Raw genomic sequence first — 11,812 nt, forward strand, 5'->3', positions numbered from 1 at the left:
GGTTTTCATACAAAATGCAATAGCCATTACTTGATCCTTCATTAATTGCTCTTTGTACTAGGCCAAGAAGACTTCATAGCTCCCACTAAACATCTTGTTCATACAAGACCTTTTCTTCATTTTACAAGAACGTCAAACGATTTGATTAACTCATAAAATTAAGAACATTAACTCCCTGATGCTAACTTCAATCTAATATTGATCTTTTAGGCATCCCGAGGATTATTGGATCTCCAAACTTTTGATTCTATCATATACTGATCTTATTTCATGAACAATTTCAAGAAAGTGTTTTGAAATCCATCTACCAAATCTTATAAGGTAGAAATCACTAAATATCTTTAATAGATCTTTGCAACATGTAAAGGTTTCATCGTAATCATAGTCATACTATAAATTTGTTGAATCCTTTAACAAATCTTTGCTTTAGTTAGAAAACATTTTTCTTTCTTGTCTGCTTTGCTTATATTGGGTTTCACCCAATTTAGGCAAATTACTCAACTGTCATACACTTGCTTATAGACTTAGGATCTATTTCAGATTTCCTGGTTTTAAACCATATGGAGTCATAACTTGTCAAATCATCTTTATTACTTGCATAATCATCATATTCCAAAATAAATATTTTAGAACTCTTAGTCATTATGAAATCATATTTCTTTGGCTAAGTTCTACATATGCTAGTCATCATTGTGGGTTTGATGCAACAATTGAAACTCATACAACAACTTTGTTTAGTTTTCAATGAGAAACGACAATAGAGGATGTGCACTTGGAATGTACTACCTTCGACACATGGTTATTAATCCCATTACACATAATGAGACCACGCGTTGTCATTTGTAACATGAGGTGAATCATGCTCATATTGTTGCTTTTATTCGATAACTTCTCAAATTTCTTCGAGATTTTTGAAATTACTTTTCTTGAACTCTTTCAAGGTTCTCGAACTTTTCGAGATTCTTATACTCCCACATGCCTTTTGAGGAGGCATATTTAGCATAGGGTGAACCAATCATGGTTTGAACCACGTTTGTTTGTTGCTTTTCTCAAACTCTTTCGAGTTTTATACTACTCCCACTTGACCTTTTGGAACAATTTCCATAAGGGCACCTACTTGAGCAACAAACATTTTGTGCTAAGTATGGTTGTGTAGTAGTACCCCGTGCTCTATATAGGAATCGAATGTGCATTAAACGTTTCAATACAACTTTTATTCCTTGCTTGTAGAAAGACTTAATAAGAACTCTTCTTATCCATATCACATATGAAACCTTTGCTACATTAGATTTGACGTATGTAGTTTGTTTAGTTTTGTAGCTTTTCTTAAAAGTATATCCCTTGAACAATGGTTGGAAGATAAGTTATTTTCATCCGTTATCAAAATATATCTCATATAGATTGATAACTTCCTTCATAAACACTTCACAAGGTTTTTCGGAGTTTGTTGTAAAACGATATCTCAACTCTTGGATGTTTATCAATGTGTTGGCTTAAATTCTCATTATTACGATCATATCGCAATATTTCGAATATGTTGCCAAGTACATGTCTTTGACTTAAATTTTTTTACAATGACAATCATATTGTAATGTAATCATTTTCTTGTCAAGTTGATACTGAACTTCATACTGAACATTTTGCACTTTTCAAAATCTTCACTCTTGTGCTTCAACTAAGCACAAGTGATCATATCACAAATGAAGTTTCACTGTCCGTCTCTAGCCTTGAACCTTTGGTTTTCTTACATCGATATGTATTCGACCTTGAGTTCTCATCATCATTTCTCTAAATGGTGACTTAGTCATAATTTCAAATTAGAATGATAATTACATATATCAATAGATTCATAATCTAATGATATTGAAAGTCCATCCCTTTGGATCTTTCGCATGCAATTTTCATTTTCATTCGAATTAATTGACATGTTAGAGACAAGTTATATATATATAGAAATTGTTTAATTATTTCTATCATATAGAATTTTAAACCTATTTAGCAATTCAAAACACATTATGACTCAATGAAGCATAGAATAACATTTATTCCACGTTTTTGAATCTTCGATGCTTAGTAATTACTAACATTGAATGGTGTTTTGATAATGGCAAGAATGAATAACATTTATTTAATTCTAGCTAATCATTAGTGGTGAAATACTGGTTCTACTTGTAAAGTTGCAACTTTTGCTTCCAAACTTGTAGATTCTACTTGTGAAGTAGCAACATTTGCTTCTAAACTTGTAGATATATTTCTCCTTTAGCAATAACTTCTTCCTTTAGTTCAATCACATTGTGCAATGAGTGATCTAAACAAGACATCATATGTCCAAGAAGTAGCAATATGCTAAATCAATTTCTATAATATAATTCTTAAATTGGAACATTTCCATTCCTTACCTTCCAACTATATGAGGTAACATCTAACCAATTGGAATAGATCCATTTAATTAGAAACATTTGTTGTTCATAACAACTTTTAGCATATAAGTAGTTCTAGGTTTGAGAAGTAGCAACTTGTTTGCATTTCTTGGCCTATAACTTCTCAATGCAATCCTCATTTATTCCTAAACCTTTCCCTTTGAGCCACTTAGAACATTTCTCTTAGGTTCAAAATGATACTTTGCTCAACTACTTTAAGCATTTTTCATGATTTTGCTAAGTCTATTCTATCATTATTTATATTTGAGTTTAATCAAGTATTAAACTCTATATAAAGTAGATGAAGAATATTGTCATTTGATCAACTTTTGATCATAGAGATTTCCAATCACTTTCTCATATTCAATCATATTGAAGATAAGAGATTTTATTGGATTTCTATACTTGTCTTTTGGAGGATTTGTACCTCCCATCTCATTATATCCCTTGAAACATTTTTCAAAATGAAGATGTGTTGGTATTTTACTCAAACATTTTGAATAAAACCAACCTTAGACATGTGACATGAATTTCTAAAACTTGCCTTTTAGAACAATCTTAGCAAAATTGGAATATAGGTTTATGGATTATCTTTTAAACTTTTTGAGAACGTTTCTCAACTTTATTTTCAATCGAGGAAATTATATATAATAAAAAAAAAAAATTAGAACGACATGTTACTAATAAGTAAACGCAAAATTCAATTATGTTTATTAAATTTAAAGTACCAAAAGTAATTTTAGAATTTATTGGTAACTTTAAAGCATTTTATTCAATTTTAAATTGACCCCTATTGAATAAAATGATTCCAAGATCCTTTATTTGTGTAATAATTAACCAGAGTGAAGCCCCACATCAACCATTACATTTTCAAGGTGAGTAAACTCTTTACTGATTACAACTCTTGTAATTCTTGGTTGAATAATTAACCATCGCATGTTTAATTATTACTCTTAGCTTCAAGGTTCTAATCTATTTAGGTAACCTTGTTGAATATAACCAATTAAAAGTGTAGTTATGCAGTTCTACCCCCACTTCCCCAAGATATATTATGATGCTCTGCTGAGTGCTGACCCATCACAAACGATCAAGGTTTTCGTCGGGTTTTTAATTGGAAAAGCTGCATCAATATTACTGGGATCTAGATTTATTATGTTGTGATTAAATAGTGAACTCTAGCGCATCATCACAAAACATCAATAAAATCTAACATGCATAAAATACTGAATGCATAAATAAGACATAGCATGGCCCCTAATCCTAAGAAAACTAACAAAGTAAAAAGCTCCCACTTGAATCATCATGGATCGCATCCACCGTGCTCCTTTGGGCCTTCACTTCATGGGCTTCTTGGATTAACTGCAACCTGTAATTCTACTCTATTCTATCTACTACTTAAATAAAATAAAATAAAATTACAAAATACTTTATCGGTACGTAGACCGTACTAAGATTACAAAAATACATCACGATGCGCAGATCGTATTTAGCAATCTACTGGGCCATACTAGTCATTATATAGCAATAAACAACATCATATATTATAAAATTGCCACATAATAAATCACTCATCATGCTTTCCTAAACTATAACATCTGATGATCATAATGAAGGAAACATGGCTATAAATATCTCATATTTTAATTAATGTAATTAGATAATATCATATATTATTCATGATCATCAATAAAATATCATATATTCTAAATTAGTCATGAGATAGAATCAAATCTTATTTTAATCTTAAAAGATAAATCATATTTATCCTCAAAGATTATCCTAACAAAGTTAGGAAATTCTATCCTAATTACTAGCCAATCACAATATTTTAAATCAATTATATCCAAAATTAATTATGGGATAATCACATTATTTAAATCAATCTTTATCTTTTTGAAATATGCTCAGAATATTCTAACAAATCCTATCCAAAATTAACAACCTTAATTAAGGATAATTATCAAAAACCAACTTTTGAAATTTGATTTTATCCCAAAATAAAATCAGATTTTATTTTGAAATTATCTTTAAAATAAAATAATTTTAATAAATTTTTTTTTTTTTTAAAAATTAATCTGCTGCCACGTCAGCTAGGAAGATCCCAGCCAACGTAGCAACAAAGAAGCAGCGTGCGTCAGTCAAGGAGATCCCCAACCAACGCACGAACACAGCCAGGGGCAAAGCCCAGCCATGGCGCCACCAGCACTCTAGCTGGAACTGTTCCAGTCGAGAGCTAGTGCTGCTGACTGGTGCTGTCGCGCGTCGCCGATGCTAGGCCGGAGCCCAGCCACTTGCGCCTGTTGGCTGCAGCAAGTCGCTGGCAGCAGCTAGCGGCAGTGCAACTGTTGCACTTGCTGCTGCCGCTCGTTGCTGTGACTCGCCGCCGCCACATGTCCTCCAGCCCGCGCCCTCCTTCCCCTTCTCTTCGACCTCCTGGGCAGCCGCCGTGGCCACCTTACGGTGGTTCAACCACCCAGCCACGGCTGCCCTTCCCAAATTTCAATCTTTCCTCCTTTTTTTTTTTTTTTGAGATTTAATTTAATTAAACAACATTTGTAAAATTAAATTAAATTAGGTCTTTTGAATTAAAACATAACTTCTATGCCTAATTCAATTTTGAAATCAAATTCATAATTCAATTTCAAATCTAGGGTTCTTCATAAATTAATTCAAATTTAATTTAACTTTTAAATTAAAATATTGATTATACTAAAAATCATATTTTATGTATAAATTCAATTCAATTAAATTTATGAAGCATAAAATTTTCGAAATTCATCAAAATTAAGCACAAAAATCAAAACTTTAGGGCTTTATTCCAATTAAAATTTTCGAAAATACTAGGGCTTATTTCGGATTTTGCTAGAACAATTGAGCAATTAAATCATATTTAATCATATTCCAAAAATTAAATCTCCATTTAATATAAAGATTGAACCATAATTAATTATTCTCCCTCCTAATTGAATTAAAATTGTGGATTATCAAAGAATTATTGGCAATATGCGTAAATGCAATAGGCTAACTGATACCACTGGAGGTTTTATAGGTACTACGCAGCGGAAATAACATGAATCATATTCATACAGTACCTAATCCAAGGATCTAATGCATAACACATAAAGCACAAATAATCGTACCTTTGAAGCGTGATTCCACGTGCGATCGAGCAAGAACAAAGGGAGATAAAGAACCTCAAACGTGATTCCTCTACTTGGTCCACGGGCACAGATTAAGACCTCCACTAATGCTAGTTAGTCGCGAAAGAACACTTCTATCGACCTTCTACGGAGATGGACGAACGATCAACTAGGCAAGAACCACCGCGCAACACCACGTGGGCCACTAGGGGTGGCCGGCCGTGGGTGAGAGGGGAGGAGAGAGGCGTGCAAGTGAGAGAGGGAAGATGAGGGCTTTTGGATGGTGGTTGCTTGATTCACAATTCACTGTATTGTCAATTGTGACTTGTCTTGCAACCCTAGGCAAGGTTATTATTTATAGATCGCATCTCTAAATAATAGCCCAAGTCCAAATCCAAGCCCACTTCCTAATCCCACTCAAACTATACTTAGCCCACTCATGTTTATGACTAATTGATTGCTCATGAGGCCCATTAATGGGCCTCTAACTTGCTTAACCCAATACCCTTGTGTGTGACCAATATAGGATCCATTCTAAAGGGCTTTGGGCTATTTGACTAGCCCAAAGATCATCTCTCATAGTCTAGCAACAGAGGATGACGCCCCAATAGAATGAACTTATTATCTCCATAATAGTGATCCTTGATATATCTAGTAATTGCACTTATCGAAGACACAATTCCTTCACACACCACCACCACAAAACCACCTATTTCCTTCACTTTTAAACCTTTCTAGCCACCCCACCACCCAACCACCACCCAGCCTCACTCGTCGCCCTTCGCCGCACATCCTCTCTCCCCGAAAAGCCCTCCCCCTCCCCTGAAAACATTCACCCACTCGCGAAAAGCCCTAGAAACTCCTTCCTTTCCTTGTAAATCCGTCGTCCACCCCTCCCTACACCCTCGAAACCCTAGCTGCCAATGGTGGTGGTAGGGAACGTGCGAATGGAGGGTGGTTGTGGTCGAAAACGTGCGAATGGAGGGTAATGGTGGTCGGAAACGTGCGCGTGGAGGGAGTAGTAGTGGTGTCGAAAAAGTGAGTTTGGAGGAGGGAGTGGTCGGAGGGAAGCTAATCGGAGTTTCGGCTTCATCGCCGGTGGCCTTCAGTGGTTGCTGCGGCTGGTTATAATTTTCTAGGGTTGAGGAGAGAGCGTGAAAGTGATGGCCATGGAAAGGGAATGGTAAAGGCTAGGGGGGTGGAGAATCAAATTGGGTAAACTCAAAAATAAAAATAGGTAAAAGGAATGACAAAAAGTTACAAACAAATACCAACAAAGGGAATAGGGTCTAATCATTCCCTTTCCCTTTGATTATTACCCCCAACCAAACGGCCCCTTAGTGTAATGTAAATAATGATCCCTGGCCAGTTGTTTTGAACAATTCAAGTGGTATAACTTTAAGTTATACAATGATAATAACCTAACGGTAGGTAAAATCGCATAATAAAACCTCGAAAAGGGGGCTGTTGAATTTTGGTACCCGTTTAAAACTTTATTTTATTTTGGTAAAGTTTAAAATTATAGTTTTTGGTACCTCCGTCCAACTTCTGTTAAGTTTTCCGTTAGTGGGCCCATTATATAATTAATTAATAATTTATTTTTTTTTTAAAAAAAAAGAAAAAAAAACTTAAAACAAAAAAAAAAAACCCAACCACTGCCACCCATCCCCCCTCCTCGTCAGCCACCTTCCCCCCTCCCTGTGTCGGTTGCTGGTGCCCAAACGTTCCCTCGGCATCGGCGACTTCACCCGCCCCTTCCCTTTCCTCCGCTGATCTCCCTCCCCTTTCCCACTCTTGGTTGCCCCCGATACCACCCCTTCCCCCTTCCTCCAAATAATTTTTTTAGGTTTTAGGGTTCTCTCTCTTCAAATCATACAACGGCAGTGACAGCTTCAAGGGCGCTCGTGGCGACGGTGGTTGTGGCGGCTTAAACGTTTGCGGTGGTGGTTTTGGTGTAGAATGTGGGATGTTACTTGGTGCCGCTGTGATTAATTGCTGGTGCATGGGCTGCTTGATGGTGGTCGATTGTGGGCTGCCTGGGTGATGTTGTTGGGGTGGTGGTTGACGCGAACGCGATGGGGTTGCCTGGGTGCTTTTTGCGTAAAAGGTGGTGTTGGTTGGTGGATTTTGTGGTGTTGGCTGGTGGATTTTGAAAGGAGTTGTTGGTTGGAGTCAATGGTTCGTTTTGGAGGTGAAGGGGTGGTTTTCGGGGTTGTCGGTAGGCGGTACGGGGAGGGAGGGAGGCTGGCATTGTAGTGGCTAAGGAGGAGGAAGGGGTGGCTGGGACAATGGGAGGTGGTAGAAGCATGACTGTGCCTCACTAACGGAAAACTTAACGGAACATGGACTGAGGTACCAAAAGCTATAATTTTAAATTTTGATGGGTACCAAAATAAAATAAAGTTTTAAACGGGTACCAAAATTCAACAGCCCCCATTTTCGAGGTACCTATAAATTCCAAAATTTCCTATTTATTTTTAGAGACTCCCAACTTCAATTTCACCTTATTAAGACCAAAATAAATAAACAAAATATTTTTGCAAAATATATGCAAATATCAGCCAACAAAAAGAACATATCAGCCAATTGATATCCGATCGATATCAGTCAACATTAGGAACATATCAGACATAAACTAAAACGTATTAGCCAACAAATTAAATGAAACATATCAACCAATAAAAGATACATATCAGCTAATAGAAGGAACATATCAGCCAACAAATGAAGCATATCAGCCACTAAAAGGATGAAATCAGTAAACAAGAGCAACATGTAAGCAAATAAAATAAACATATCAGATTATCAGCCACCAAAATGAAACATAAAAGCTAACAAAATATACATATTAGCCAACAAAATAAAGATATTAGCCAACTAAAGAAACATATCAGTTAACAGATGTCTGATAGCAGCCAACAAAAGGAACATATCAAACATTAAAATAAAAAATATCAGCCAACAAAAAGAATATATCAGCCAACACAAAAAAAAAAAATGTATCAGCCAACAAATGCAACATATCAGCCAACAAGTGAAACATATCAACCAACAAATTAAATTAAACATATTAACCAAGCCTGCCGCATGTAATTGTGCGTATGACAGGCCGCACACAATAATACCTTCACTTTACAATAATTTTAGTGTATATCATTAGGGTAACATTTAGCATTCAGGGTAACTTTTTGCCATAATCTAATAACTTTAAATTTGATATGATTTTAATGTAAATAGGCAACGAGATAAGACTTATAAAGGTAATATAATGTAATTACTTTCAATCACTAAAATTTCATTTGCAGCGTGCTTTGTGTTTGGCTGGCCACACTGTGTGCCCAGCTAACAAACAAGTAACCCTTGATCAGGTAACCCCAAACCAAGTAACCCTAGACCGATCAAGTAATCCCTGACTGAGTAACCCCTGACCGACCGAGCGAGTAACCTCTAACTGAGTAATCCCATACCAACCGAGTAACCTCTGATCAAGTAACCCCAGACTGACCGAGTAATCCCTGATTGAGTAACTCCTAACTGACCGAGTAATCCCTGATTGAGTAACTCCTAACTGACCGAGTAACCCCTGACCAGATGAGTAACCCCTAAACGCCCCAGTAACCCCCGATCAAATAACCCCTGACTAACCGAGTAACCCCTGACAAACCGAGTAACCCCTAACCAAGTGAGTAACCCCTAAATGACTGAGTAACCCCTAACCAAGTGAGTAATTCCTGAATGACCGAGTAACTAACCCCAGACCAAATAACCCTGATCATTCTTTTTTAAAAAAATGTGGTTGGCCACCTCGTGTGGACAGCCACAAATGAATGTTTGTGATTCATTTTAGTCCTTTAAAAAGTATACCTTTACCAATAAACTAAAGAATAGATAACTTTTATTTGTATTGGGTAACTTTTATATATATTTGGATCGATAACTTTTATTTATTTGAAGGGGTAACTTTTGATCAATTTAAAGTAACTTTATAACAAATGTACAATAACTATTGTGCGCCCAATTTTTTAAAAAGTTTGTGATGAACTACTAGGCCCGTACAAAACTATCCGAGAATCCGAAAATCCGATCAGCAACCGATCTGAATTTTAGGATATCCTATCCGAGTTTTCATTTCGGATTGGATATCCGATCCGAAAAATCGGATATCGGATATAATTTCGGATATTTTATTTTAAATTTTCGAATATCGGATATCCAAACTGATATCCGATAATTTAAAGGATAAATATTGAAATTAGATATATTTTAAAAAAAATGAATTTCCCTAAAACAAATTAATAATCAGACAAACACCCTACTCACTTTCAAATTTCAATCTCTCACCAAAGTAAAAACCCTAAATTCCTCCCCTTTTCTCTCTACGCTCACTCGCTCAGGCCGCCACCCTACCTTTCATAGCCACCAACCGGATAATGGATATCAACCACCGATTCCTCCCCTAAAGTCAATTTGCTCTGATTTTGGGGCTCTTTCTTGCGCCTTTGGCAGTTTGAGGCAGGGGAGTCGGTGTAAAAGGGTGCGGCAGGTGACAATGCGGTGGCGCTCTGTTGGGTTGGTGCGGTAGCTGTTCAGGCTGCAATTGGTGTTAGTTGGTGCTCGGATTGGGTGGCTGAAGGTATGATTGGTGGCGACGGTGGTCAGGTGAGTGCGAAATTGCAGAAGGTTGGAGGTGCGAGGGGTGCTGTTGGTGTTGTGGAGAACCGTGGCTGGTGTAGCTGCGCGGATTTTGTGGGTGAGCTGGACGGAGATGGAGGTTGACTGGTGGAGTCGGGGGTGGTTATTGTGGTGGTTAGTTGAAGGTGAAAGTAGGCAGAAGTTGTTGTGTATGGTGGAGGAGCAGGGACGCAGCTTGGTTTTGTTGGTGTTGCGGCTGTTGAATAGAGCAGGGGAATTGTTGGTTGATTGGTGGTCAGTGGTTAGGAGCTGTGGCGTGGAATCGGAGAGCTGTTACGGTTGTTGTTTGCGAGTAAAAGCAGGCAGTAGCTAGTCGGATGAGTACGGCTTGGGCATTCGGAGATTGGCATAATCAATTTTGAGTTTTCAATAATATCGGATAATGGATATCTGAAATATCCTATCCGAATGATTTCGGATATCCGAAATTTTCGGATCGGATTCGTATATCAAATTTAGATATCCGATGGATCGGATTTCCGATCCGAAATTCCATTTCGAAACAAATATCCGATCCGTGAACAGGCCTATGAACTACTCAGCTCGTATTATTTAGAAACTAACATGTGAAAAGCACACACAATTAATTAGAACATAATACTTCTCCATACCACTAGTAGAAAAAGTCAATTTGGCACCGGTTCAAAACCCCCCAAAGACACCGATTTTGAACCGTTGAGTATTTAAGGGATGCCAATTCATCCAACAAATGATTTTTGGAGACTAGTATTTAAGGGATGGCAATATTTAATATTGGCACCGGTTAACTGGTGCTATAATTGATTTTTGGCATCGGTTAACCGGTGGCAAAACTATTCCCGGTTTTTTTTTTTTTTTTTTTTTTTTGTGGCTTTTTGCACTTGAAATTAGAAAATGAAATACAAGGCAAACAACATCACAATCAATATAACAGGAGCGCAAAAGACAATGAAATATAATCACATTATATTCAATAGTAAATTGTTAATGTACAATACCAAAAAAAAAAAAATAAAAAAATTACAATGAATAATAATCAGACAATGAAATTCAACGTTAAATTGTTATTGTACAATACAAAAAAAAAAAAAAAAAAAAAAAAAAAATTACAACATCAAAAACAATATTCTAAAATCAAAGTCTTGAATCCTTGTTGCATCAATTTTTACCTGCATCAATTAAAACCTAGAAATTAATAAAACAAACAAAAAAATGCGGAAAAAAAAACCCAGAAAACTCATACATGTACCCATAAACTCGTGAACTCAGAAATGAATGAAAGAGAAAGAGAAAAGGATGAAAACCCCAAAAAATCGCCTAATAAAACCCAGAAAATTCACGAACTCAAAATAATAATAAATAAATAAAAAAAAACCTAGTAATCTCTGAAAAAATCCAAAAATTTCAAAAATCAATTAAACTCAGAAAAAATTCGAAATCAATTAAACTCTGAAAAATTTCGAAAATCAATTAACCCCAGAAAAATTTCGAAATCAATTAAACTCAGAAACCTAGAAAAATCAATTTCGAAAATCAATTAAACGCAAAAAATTCCAAAATCAATTAACCCCAGAAAATTCC

Source organism: Chenopodium album, chromosome 15, assembly GCF_948465745.1.
Source record: "Chenopodium album chromosome 15, dcCheAlbu1.1, whole genome shotgun sequence".
Lineage (NCBI taxonomy): Eukaryota > Viridiplantae > Streptophyta > Magnoliopsida > Caryophyllales > Amaranthaceae > Chenopodium > Chenopodium album.